Source organism: Lactuca virosa, chromosome 5 (assembly GCF_052849685.1).
Source record: "Lactuca virosa cultivar CGN04683 chromosome 5, Lactuca_virosa_CGN04683_v6, whole genome shotgun sequence".
Lineage (NCBI taxonomy): Eukaryota > Viridiplantae > Streptophyta > Magnoliopsida > Asterales > Asteraceae > Lactuca > Lactuca virosa.
The window spans coordinates 289372817-289386714 of NC_136430.1; positions in this window are offsets into that span (position 1 = coordinate 289372817).

Below are 13898 nucleotides of genomic sequence, written 5' to 3' on the forward strand. Positions count from 1 at the left end.
TAGCTCGCCTTACCTCCTGTTCCTTGTTTGGTGATGGACTTAGGGTATCGGTTGTTTGTCCGAAGGTCGTTTGAATCCTAGTTATATATTATGTATATGTATATAAATATAAAAGTTCCTTCTTTCTATTCAATACCTTTGGGTAGCAAAGGTATACAAACATGTTCATACATACAAACAACATTACTAGTAAACTATAATAGGCATAGTTTAGGAAGTTAATAATACTATTACTAGAATAATGAAACATACATTACAATACAGCTAGTACATACTATACATTACAATACAGCTAGTACATGCTATACATTACAAGACAGCTAGTAGATACTATATATTTTACAAGAAAACATACATGCTAGACAGAGTGAGAACAAACATACATGCTAGACAGAGAGAGAACATACATACATACTAGACAGAGAAAGAACACACAATACAGCTAGTACATACAATACATATACAAGAATATTACTGCAGTTATGTGAGCCACGTAACGGGGCATGGCATCACCTGTCATGGCTCGTTTTGTATCCAGAATATCCTTAATTGGAGAGCGTTGAGTTTGTGTATAGATCTATACTAGATTGACTATCCTACACCTTGCTGCTCGCTACAGTGGGACTTGCAAGTCTACGGGTGCCAAACATCATTTCTTCCGACGTCTTACATCGTCGTGTTCTAAGTCGGTAGTATGGTACAGGCCGATCACATGGTACTTTAAATAACAATTGGTTTAAGGTAGTTAGTACATCAGTAGTTACTTAATACAATACTACAATACTATTTTATTTCCCATTGCATTCACTTTGTGATCTTCACACAATGAACTGTAATGCAAAAACTATATTTTTGGTTAATGATTGTCAGATTTGGGAAAATACATACTCTTACAAGAGACATACACACAAACACTTGATGCCTTGGTAGAAGGCTACTTTTAGTAGTAAAACATAGGGTTTTCTAGGAAATTCGAACATTTTACAAACATACTCAAACTTTTACAAACTTACACATCACATACTTACAAACACTTTCATACAAACACAGACACTAAAATACTTATGATCTCACCAGCTTTAAAGCTGATACTCTCTTTCAAAATAACTTGTATTCTCAGGTCACCAGTAGACAGGTACCGAAGCCAGGTTTTGAGAAGATGGAGCTCGTTCAAGACTCATCTTTTATTTTGATTCATATTTTTGGTGTCTATTAACTTGACAGAAAACACTTGTATTCAATTATATTATTAATGCAATGGATGATGTTGTTGCTTGTTTACTACTATTCATTGTTGTGATACTGTACATGACGTCCTCCACCCCCGAACGATTCCGCTGTTCCGGTTTTGGGGTGTGACAGATTGGTATCAGAGCATTGTTTATAGTGAATTGAGTATGTCAACCCATAAAAGATATACGAACTATAAGCACAGCGGGATTTAAAAAATACTCTGATAAAGAGTTTATACTTTTAAATAATAAAATATTTAACCAAGTATACATACCTGCATTCATACTAAAATTAGTGTCACTAGGACAGAACAAAAGTATTACGATTGTTGGGCAGCACAAGTAGACTTAGAGACATATAGTCAAATCTGGGAAGATATAGCCTGATCAACTATATTATCCGAGGAGTGACTAGCATGTGCCTAAGTGTGGTTGTGAGGTTGCAACAAGTCTAAAAACTTACCAACAATACCACAACGAAAACCTTAGAACAAAACATAAACCTAAAATACCATAGGAGTATTTTGTGTTACTACAAATTACTTATGTGCTTATTTCTTATATCCCTTTTCTTGCGTAGATAATATGGCTGGATTCCATCCCCACGACAACTTGTACTTCCCTAACCAAGGTAATGGAGGAGGGTTTGAAGCAGAGCCAGGAAATGATCACCAAATCCCTGTGGATGATCACCAGGCAGAAGGCTTTGCAGATGGTTCTGACTCCGAGCCTGAAGTTGAGAACCTACCCCCGATGGCTCTTGTCCCAAATCCTAACCCTCGTTCGGCCTTTCAAGGCCCGACGCCTCCGTGGGTGGAAAGCTTGGAAACATGGAGCCAAGAATAGAATCAGCCCATACCATTCAATGGAGACCAAAGCTTTTATGACCTGAGCGAAGGAGGCTCAGCAGACAGAGTCTTGCCAATCCTGGTCCGCAGAGTGGCCCGAAACGAGATTCAGGGCAGGACAGCTCTCCATCGAATCACGGAAGTTGACGCCAATGCGAGAATGCATACCCTCCGCACCATTCATCTGGAAGATGCTCGTGAGAGATCTAGGGGAAACCATGAGACCCTGCAGCAAGAGCTAGCTGAAACTCGAGCTGAAGTCATAGAGCTCCGAGTACGCCAAAGGGTGTACGAAAGGTACCTACTTGATATGGAGCGTCAGCTGGCTGAACTGAGGGTTCACCCAAGGGATAACCATCACCAGTAGGAGATATTCTACCTTTCTTTCCTTGGTTGAAAGAATAGTCTTCCTATCTATGCTCTAAGTACCACTTTTCTAAGTGACTAACTATGTACAGTAAGTACTTTCTAGTTAGGCCAGTATGTCGTCAAGACTTTTCTACTTCGGATATGATGTAAGACCTACTCCAAGGTCATTTTTCCCAAACCTATTACATCTTAAATATCAATGATATTGACAGTCGGCTAATTTCTGTGCCAATCCTTGTTCAAATGCTTTCGTTTTTGCTATCATTAGGATCCTATCTAAACACCACTTTGTCGAATTATTGAGTTGTGGTGAATTGACTCAAGGATTACTTCCAAGTCTTGTCAAAGGTTGGATCTGGTTATCCACCAACCAACGATAGTCTAGTTCAAAATAGCAAATGTCTAGTAAACATTCTACGAACTTACTTCAACTCTCTTCCTGTACTGCATCATAGGGATGTAGGCCGAACCATCGAGAACAGTTTAACAAAACAAAAACTTTACAATTACATGATTGAGTAGAATACATCTAGGGCCGACCATAATCACTCACAAACTCCTTTTCTTGTCAAATAGCAGAATCATGTCGTCACCAAGAGGTAATCCGCTAAACGACACAACCCCGATCCTTCATATAGATGCTGCCACCTTCCAAGCAGCGGTATCAGCTGCAGTAACAGCTGTCCTTGCACACCTCAACACTAGTAATGAAAGCAAGGCTGAAAAAGGTGTTGACAGTTCAAATTGTTGTAACCACCCGGGAAGTCAACAAATGATAACTGTTGCAAACACCCAAAGCCACAACTCAGAGTTTAAGAAACGAAAGCGTCAAGCTCAAAAGGAACGGAAGCGATTCCAAAGGCTTGCCATGCAACAACAACCAGTGGCGACCCCTGCCACCTCAGCACCGGTCAAGCGATATGAGGGAACACTCCCGAAGTGTAACAAGTGTAACTATCATCATAATGGAGCTTGTCGGGTATTGCAATGTATCAATTGCAACAAAACGGGGCACATTGCTCATTTCTGTAGAACCACCTCTACCACCGGAGCCAGCCAAGTTTGCTATAGTTGTGGTGAGGCAGGACACTATTATAGGAATTGTCCAAAAGGGAAGATCAACGAAAACAACCGTGTCCACATAACTCCGACCCGACACTTCACTTCCACCACTGATGCTGGTACAAGACAGATATGTCATTTATGTGGTGAGATATGACATCTCAAGAAGGATTGTCCAATAACAGAGAACTTTGGCGCAAACGGGAAGATACTAAGGATCACCGCCGCAGGAGAGACTACTCCAGACCCACGTTGAAATATTAGGGCATTTCGTTTTAGTAGACTTATAAACTGTTAAAAACTAGTGCAACTCGAGTCTTATCTTTTTGCGAGACCCTGTCAGACAAGGGACTCTCGTGCTACGTATACTTGCTTTTTGTAGTATACCTTGTTCGCAGCAGTAGACTTATAGGTAAAACTAAAGTACCGAAACTCTGTAAAAGTTGCACCATTATGTTTTTGTAACACCTTTATGATCTAGTCTAACGCCTTTTATTCCGAGTAGTCCGACAGTATCATGTAACAAGAGCCAATTCGATCCTCACCATGCCAGTTTCATGCGTAAATCCTTTTCTCCGAAATCGCCTTTCTAGCGAAGCCGACAATCCAGAACTCCGAGGTACTCATGCAGAGAGTACCTTCTGTTTCGTACCCTTCCCGAAGACACCCCAGCAAACCTCCCCGGAGTACCACTCGTACAGTACGTCAAGTTCAACCCGAAGATCCATACGGTTGATCTATCGCTGGAGAAGGTATACGCAAGGGTGGTATATAATCAAGGTTCTACAGGCTTAGAATTGATGATTCCGCTTTAACTTCTTTTCCTTGTTTGGATGTGAGCTTAAAGAGGAATCATTTATTCGACTGCCTTTTCAGTCTTAATTATAAACGACTCGTATACACGAAGCTATGATTGATGAACCAAATATGACTTCTGATATGAACTTTAGGACGAAGACTGCTCAAGACTACGAGTGATCATACTGCCATGCGGATAAACTTAGAATCCAATCAAATGCCTTCTCACCAATCGAGACAATAGATTCAGATAGAGCAGAAAACTCCCAGGATTTATCTCCGCAACGTCAAGTCGAGTTCAGAATCGACTTAGTTCCAGGGGCTACCCCAGTAGCCAAATCGCCCTATCATCTAGCACCTGCAGAGATGCAAGGACTGTCCTGTCAACTTAACGAACTGCTCAGCAAGGGCTTTATGAGACCAAGCTTATCACCCTGGGAGCTCCAGTCTTGTTCGTCAAGAAGAAAGACGGATCGTTTCGTATTTGCATCGACTACAGGGAGCTCAACAAACTGACCGTCAAAAATCGTTATCCTCTGCCTCGTATAGACGATTTGTTTAACCAAATGCTAGGGGCGAATTCCGTTTCGAAGATAGATCTGAGATCCAGGTATCGCCAGTTGCGAGTCCAAGTGGAGGATGTTCCGAAGACAGCCTTCCCAACTCGTTATGGACACTACGAATACGTAGTGATGCCATTCGGATTAACAAACGCGACCGCAGTATTCATGGATTTAATGAATAGGGTATGCCGTCCTTACTTGGATCAGTTCGTCATCATCTTCATAGATGACATACTTATCTACTCTCGTAGTAAAGAAGAGCATAGTAAGCATCTACGTTAGGTCTAGGAAACATTAAGATCAAAGAAGCTCTACGCAAAGTTCTCTTAATGCGAGTTTTGGATTTGAAGAGCCAAATTCCTGGGTCACGTTGTTGGAGAAGAGGGAATTCTTATGGACACTTCCTGCCTATCAAAGAACAGACAAGATGGAAAAGCTAACAAGAACCTACATAAGGGAAATCGTACGACCGCATGGTGTTCCTATGTCTATTATCTCCGTTAGAGATGGTAGATTCACTTCGAGGTTCTGGCAGTCGCTACGAAGTTCCCTATGAACTAGGCCGGACATGACTACAGCCTACCATCCACAGACCGACGGACAAAGTGAGAGGACTATCCAAATCTTAGAAGATATGTTGCGAGCCTGTGTGATCGACTTTGGGAAAGCATGGGATACTCATTTACTCCTTGTTGAATCTTCCTACAACAACAGTTATCACACGAGCTTAAAGGCTGCTCTATTCGAGGCCCTCTGTGGCCGAAAGTGCAGATCCCCTTTGTGCTGGGCTGAGGTGGGTGATACCCAGTTAGCTAAAGGACGAACTCTTGAAAGCACTTCTCACGGGTCCGGAGATCATTCGGAAAACGACAAAGAAGATCATTCAGATTCATGAACGATTGAAATCCTCTAGAGACCGACAGAAAAGCTACGCAGATAAACGAAGGAAACCGTTGGAATTCCAGGTGGGCGACCGTGTTCTATTGAAGGTCTCACCCTGGAAGGGCTTAATACGCTTTGGAAAGAGTGGAAAGCTAAATCCAAGATACATAGGGCCTTTCGAGATTCTCGCTAGAATCGGCCCTGTAGCTTACAAACTTAACTTACCTCATGAACTCAGTAACGTACATTCTACTTTCCACGTCTCGAACTAGAAAAAGTGTTTGTCCGACGAGACTCTTGTAATCCCACTCGACGAGATCGAGATCAACGAGAGCCTCAACTTCGTGAAAGAACCTGTAGAGATCATGGACCGGGAGGTCAAGCAAACGAAACAAAGCCGTATCCCGATAGTGAAGGTTCGCTGGAACGCCAAGCGAGGACCGAAATTCACTTGGGAGCGAGAGGATCAGATGAAACTGAAATATCCTCGTCTTTTTACTTAGTTACTTGTAACTATTTATTTGCTTAAACTCTAATTTCGGGACGAAATTCCTTTTAACGGGGGGATGATGTGACAACCCGAAATTTCTATTCTGTACAACCATTCACTTCAATAGAAGTCAGAACTGTTTCTGCTAACTGTTAAGCTTTTTGGAGTCAGTTTGAGTGTTTTAAAGCTTAGTACTTCAAGAGATAACAGGAGAGAGGATACCCTAGGGTTTATTGTGCATCAATAAAGTCTCAAAACTCCAAGCGTTTGGAGTTTACGGCCCAAACATGGTGTTTACGGCCGTAAACTCTAAGGAGTATAAATATGACACTTAGTCATTTTTATCACTTTTTCACATTTTCAAAGCTAGAACATCAAAATCCTCTCAAGTATCATCCGATTTTCCTTCTTAATCTTCAACTTTGTAAGTGTTTCTTGCCTTAATTAGTTGATATCTTGCTTAATCTAGTGATCTTACATGATTTCATCCATGAAATCATTCCATTTGTGTAGATCTTCAAGTGTTCTTCATTCCACCAAGAACACACAGTAGTGTTCTTGGACTTTTAGCACCCTTACAAGCTTCTATATTGTAAGTACTCTTACCTGAGCTTGTTATAGGCTTGATACACTTGTTAAACAACTAGAAAACATCAAGAAACATAAGATCATAGGAGTTTACGGCCAAGGCAATCTCCTTGGACCGTAAACTCAAATGAAAGGACCATTGTGTGCCCTAGTTCCTTACCAAGCCTTGGATACTAGTCTAGATCACATCCTTGAAGTGTATAGGACCTTAATCATCAAAAAGACCAAGAACCATTAGAGTTTACGGCCGTAAACTCATGGAGAAATGGTTCATGGGCCGTAAACTCTATAAGTTGGTGCAATGGTGCCCCAATCACTTCCTAAGGCTTAGACTTGAAGTTAGGATGCTTCTTTATGACTTGGAAGACCTTAAAACTTGAAATGGTAGGAATTACCATGGGTTTACGACCGTAAACTCATGGGTTTACGACCGTAAACTCCATGGGAGTTGGTCCCAAAACCGTAAACTCCAAAAGAGTCTCCCCTTGGACCTTAAACTCATAAGCAAGGCCCTACAACCCTTAGATGCAATCCTTGGTACTTATAGCACTTGAATCAAAGTGTTTTTCATGTCCTAGGATGTCTATACTTGATTAATTAGTTGTTTAACGACTAATTGGATATATATATATATATATATATATATATATATATATATATATATATATATATAGATATATATATGTGTGTGTGTGTGTGTGTGTGTTATTATATGTTAACTAGGATCCTTGTGTGTGCTTGAGTCTTCACTTGACACTTAGCATCCTATACCATTCGTTCATCCAAACCACTCACTACAGGTGAGTTCACACCCCTTAATCAACCTTTTAAATGATATTAAATGCTTTTATGGGGGGGATACAAGTTGAACTATTTTAGTTATTATATCAATCACATGTGATTAATAACTACCAAACAAGTGGATTTCTTACTTTTCAAACTGTGTTATCAAACAAACTACTTCAAACTGTTTTACAAACTCTTTTACATGTCAAATACTTTTACAAACTCTTTTACATGTCAAATACTTTTATTAAACTCTTTTAAACTTATATTCTGTTAAATATGTATCTATATAGATATAGTTATATAAGTAGGATTGAAAGGACTTAGGACTGATAGCTCGCCTTACCTCCTGTTCCTTGTTTGGTGATGGACTTAGGGTATCGGTTGTTTGTCTGAAGGTCGTTTGAATCCTAGTTATATATTATGTATATGTATATAAATATAAAAGTTCCTTCTTTCTATTCAATACCTTTGGGTAGCAAAGGTATACAAACATGTTCATACATACAAACAACATTACTAGTAAACTATAATAGGCATAGTTTAGGAAGTTAATAATACTATTACTAGAACAATGAAACATACATTACAATACAGCTAGTACATACTATACATTACAATACAGCTAGTACATGCTATACATTACAAGGCAGCTAGTACATACTATACATTTTACAAGAAAACATACATGCTAGACAGAGAGAGAACAAACATACATGCTAGACAGAGAGAGAACATACATACATACTAGACAGAGAAAGAACACACAATACAGCTAGTACATACAATATATATACAAGAATATTACTACAGTTATGTGAGCCACGTAACGGGGCATGGCATCACCTGTCATGGCTCGTTTTGTATCCAGAATCTCCTTAATTGGAGAGCGTTGAGTTTGTGTATAGATCTATACTGGATTGACTATCCTACACCTTGCTGCTCGCTACAGTGGGACTTGCAAGTCTACGGGTGCCAAACGTCATTTCTTCCGACGTCTTACATCATCGTGTTCTAAGTCGGTAGTATGGTACAGGCCGATCACATGGTACTTTAAATAACAATTGGTTTAAGGTAGTTAGTACATCAGTAGTTACTTAATACAATACTACAGTACTATTTTATTTCCCATTGCATTCACTTTGTGATCTTCACACAATGAACCGTAATGCAAAAACTATATTTTTGGTTAATGATAGTCAGATTTGGGAAAATACATACTCTTACAAGAGACATACACACAAACACTTGATGCCTTGGTAGAAGGCTACTTTTAGTAGTAAAACATAGTGTTTTCTAGGAAATTCGAACATTTTACAAACATACTCAAACTTTTACAAACTTACACATCACATACTTACAAACACTTTCATACAAACACAGACACTAAAATACTTAGGATCTCACCAGCTTTAAAGCTGATACTCTCTTTCAAAATAACTTGTATTCTCAGGTCACCAGTAGACAGGTACCGAAGCTAGGTTTTGAGAAGATGGAGCTCGTTCAAGACTCATCTTTTATTTTGATTCATATTTTTGGTGTCTATTAACTTGACAGAAAACACTTGTATTCAATTATATTATTAATGCAATGGATGATGTTGTTGCTTGTTTACTACTATTCATTTTTGTGATACTGTACATGACGTCCTCCACCCCCGAACGATTCTGCCGTTCCGGTTTTGGGGTGTGACAGATCCTGGATCTACTGCTCCTCTCCTTGTTCCTTCCTCTTCAAGCTCTAGAATCCTTCACAAATGCCCCAAAATCACTCACAAAGGCTCTTTCTCTCACTCAAGAAGGTTCAAGATCGATCTAGGGTTTTCTCTGGATGTTAGGGTGATAAGGGAGGCCACAAAAGGCAAAATAAGTTCTTTAAATAGGGTGCAAACCCTAAAAATTAGGGTTTCTCTTCACAGCTTCTACTCGTCGAGTCGGGGCCTTCCGACTCGTCGAGTAGGACCCAAACCCAACGTCCACTAACAGTCTCTACTCGACGAGTTGGAGCGCCCAACTCGCCGAGTCCATGCACAAAACCCTAAAAATTATAAAAATAAATCAATACCTGGAACAGGTGTTACAAGTCTCTCCCACTTGAACTAGACTTCGTCCTCGAAGTTTGCTGGCTCGAACAAATCTGGGTAGTGGTGTCGCATCTCGTCCCCCGGCTCCCAAGTCCACTCAGAGCTCCTACGGTGCTGCCATTGCACCTTTACCAGCTTCACTTCCTTGTTCCGAAGAACCTTGTTCTTCCTATCTAAGATTGCGACCGGTCTCTCAATGTAGTTCAGGCTCTCGTCCACCTGAATATCGTCCAGAGAAACGACTGCGGACTCGTCAGTAACACACTTCCGAAGCTGCGACACATGGAAGGTGTTATGAATCTGGCTAAGCTCATCCGACAGTTCTAATCGATATGCCACCTTGCCTACCCGGGCCGTAATCCTGAAAGGGCCTATATACCGTGGCCCTAACTTTCCCCTCTTTCTAAACCTGATGACCCCCTTCCAGGGAGACACTTTCAATAGAACGAAATCGCCCACCTGGAACTCAAGATCCGATCGCCGCCGGTCGACATAACTTTTCTGACGGCTCTGCGCGACTCGCAGTCGGTCGCGCACCTGCTGAATCAGCCCGGTACTCTTGAGCACCACTTCAGTGCTCCCCATGACTCGGTGTCCAACCTCGTCCCAACAAACCGGGGTCCTACATCTCCTGCCATACAACATCTCAAATGGAGGTCGGTCGATGCTAGCATGGTAACTGTTATTGTATGAAAACTCTGCCAGTGGAAGGTACGTATCCCAGCTCCCTCCAAAATCCAACACACATGCTCGCAACATATCCTCCAGTGTCTGGAGCGTCCTCTCGCTCTAGCCATCTGTCTGAGGGTGGTACGCTGTACTAAAATGCAGTTGGGTGCCCAGTTCCTCGTGGAACTTCTTCCAGAACCTCGATGTAAACCGAACATCCCTGTCAGAGACTACCGATACGGGCACCCAATGTCTAGCCACCACCTCTCACACATAAATATCCGCTAGCTTCTCCGCATATATACTCTCAGAGATCGGAATAAAGTGGCACTCTTCGTCAGTCTGTCTACGATCACCCATATGACGTCCACACCCCTTGCCGTCCTCGGTAACTTCGTAATGAAGTCCATAGTGATCTCTTCCCACTTCAACATGGGAATGGGTAGCGGCTGAACTTTGCCATGGGGTCGCTGATGCTCGGCCTTGACCTTCCTGCAGGTCAAGCACCGCTCCACAAACCAGGCGATCTCCCGCTTCATGCAGGGCCACCAATAACTCAGTCTCAAGTCTCTAAACATTTTCATATCCCCTGGATGTATAAAGAACTTGGACTTATGCACCTCCTCTAATATCTTCTGCCTCACTCCACCAGTCACCGGTACCCATACATGGCCACACTGTGTCAAAAGACCACGGCTATCCTTAACAAACAAAGGATATTGCCCCCGAATCCGTTCTATCTTCCAGTTCTCCTTCTTCACCCCCTCGACATGTGCTTCCTTGATCATATCCAACAATGGAGAGATCACATTCATCCTCAAACAAACGTTCCAAACCAGGGAAACTGCCGCCATGCGGCTCAAAGCATCGGCCACCGCGTTGGCCTTCCTGGGATGATATAGGATCTCACAATCATAGTCCTTCAGCACATCTAACCATCTCCTCTGTCACATGTTGAGGTTCTGCTGATCCATCAAGTACTTCAAACTCTTGTGATCAGTGTAGATGGTGCACCTCACTCCATACAAGTAGTGCCTCCAAATTTTGAGGGCAAACACCACTGCCCCCAATTCTAGGTTGTAAGTGCGGTAATTCGCCTGATGAGGCTTCAACTGCCTCGAGGCGTAAGCTATCACATGCCCCCTCTGCATCAGTACTGCACCTAACCCTGAAATCAATACGTCACAGTACACCACCAAATCATCTAACCCCTCGGGTAGTACTAGAATCGGAGCCTCGCATAACCTCTGTCTCAGGGTCTCAAAAGCCAACTGCTGATCTGTTCCCCATCGAAATGTCACGTTCTTCTTGGTCAAGCGGGTCAAGGGCACAACAATCTTGGAGAAATCCTGGATGAATCTCCGATAATAGCCCGCTAGACCCAAGAAGCTACTGATCTTGGAAGCATTCTTCGGTACTTCCCACTACATCACTTCCTCAACCTTAGCTGGATCAACCGAGATACCCTCCTGGTTGATGATGTGCCCCAAAAACTGTACCTCCCGCAGCCAAAAATCACACTTGGAGAACTTGGCATATAGCCTCTCCGCCCTTAGGGTCTCCAATACCTCCCTCAGATGTTGCTCGTGCTGCTCCTTGGTCTTAGAGTAGACCAAGATGTCATGAATAAAAACGATCACCGACCGATCTAGCATCGGTCTACACACCATGTTCATGAGATCCATGAATGCTGTTGGGGCATTGGTGAGCCCAAATGGCATCACCACAAACTCATAAAGCCCATACAAAGTCCTGAAAGTTGTCTTCAGTATATCCTCATCCCGAATCCTCATCTGATGGTATCTCAACTGAAGATCAATCTTGGAAAACCAAGGCGCACCCTGTAGCAGATCGAACAAATCATCAATAATCGGTAGCGGGTAATGGTTCTTCACCGTTAGTTTGTTTAGCTCTCGATAATCAATGCACATCCTGTGTGATCCATCCTTCTTTTTCACGAACAAGATCGGAGCTCCCCACGGCGAAATGCTCGGATGGATAAACCCTTGGTCTAGCAGCTCCTGAACCTGCGTAGATAGCTCCTGCATCTCGGTCGGTGCTAGCCGGTATGGTACCTTCGCTATCGGAGCGACAATCGACACCAAATCAATGCGAAACTCCACCTGCCTCTCCAGAGGCACTCCTAGTAACTCTTCGGGAAAAAAGATCCCGAAATTCCTGTACAACCAGCACACTGCCCACATCTGTCGTGGTATCAACCCTCTTATCCGAGATATAAGCCAGAAGTCCCGTACATCCCTGCTGCAAAAATCTCCTTGCCCTTGCAGCCGAACAAAGGGTCGGCCCCTACGAGGCCCTCTCACCATGTATAACCAGTTCTCCCCCACTTGGGGTTCGAACCCTCACTAATTGGCGCTCGCAGTCGATCATGGCCCCATTGGCCCCCAACCAATCCATCCCGACAATCACTTTCAGCCCTCGCAATGGTATCGGAACCAAATCAACATGAAACCTCTCTCCAAGAACATTCAGGACACAGTCCTGATACACCCTCGCAGCACTCACAGTGCGGTCGTCAGCAATCTCTACCTCAAGCGGGGAATCCAAAGTTCCCGGCGCATCTCGAAACTTCTTGCTAAGCGCAAGAGACACGAATGATCGGGTAGCTCCCAAATCGAACAAAACATGAGCCCTCATACCATTAACCAAAAAGGTCCCTATACATAATGCACATATAAGCAATACAAATAAATAGAGAGCAGAGAAGAATAAACACGTACCAGCCCCAACGTTTGGCTCTGCCCGGGCCTCCTCGGTAGTTAGCTGAAATGCGTGGCTCTTCACCGCTGGAACATCCGCCTTAGCAGGGCGGCCGTCAGTAATCCTCATCGTAGTGGGCGCAGGCACCACCACTGCTCCTCCCCCTCCCTATAACCTCGGACAATCGGCCTTTTTATGGCCAGTCTGGTTGCAGTGGGAACATATCAAGCCTTTCTTGGGGCAGTCCCTGCTCATGTGGCCCAGCTGACTACACGTATAACACACCGGATTCGTCCCCCGGCAAGCTCCCCCATGAGATCTCCCACACTTGGAACATCGGCCACGGCCCTGTTGGCCCCTACTGGATGAATCCGAGGTATTAGGGTTTTTAGCCTAGCCTACTGCTGCATGTGCCAGCTCAGGCTTCCGCTTGGTGCGGAAATCGAACTCCATCTCCCGCTCACGGGCCTTCTCCACCATCTCATTTAGGGTTTTGCACCTTGTAAAGCTCACAAACTCCTGGATATAATCCCTCGGCATGGAATGATACCTCGTCCTCTGCATGTCCTCATCAGTAGCATACTGTGGGATCAACAATGCTCGCTCTCGAAACTTGGCAGTGATCTCCGCCACAGTCTCGGTGGTCTGTTGGAGCTCCTATAAATCCCTCACCATCCGTTGCACCTCAATAGCCGGTGCAAACTCCAAGTCATATCGCCGAACAAACTCGGGCCATGTCATCTCAACCACACCGGCTGCTCCCACCTGGCTGGTCACCTCTCCCCACCAATTGCGGGCTCTGTCCCT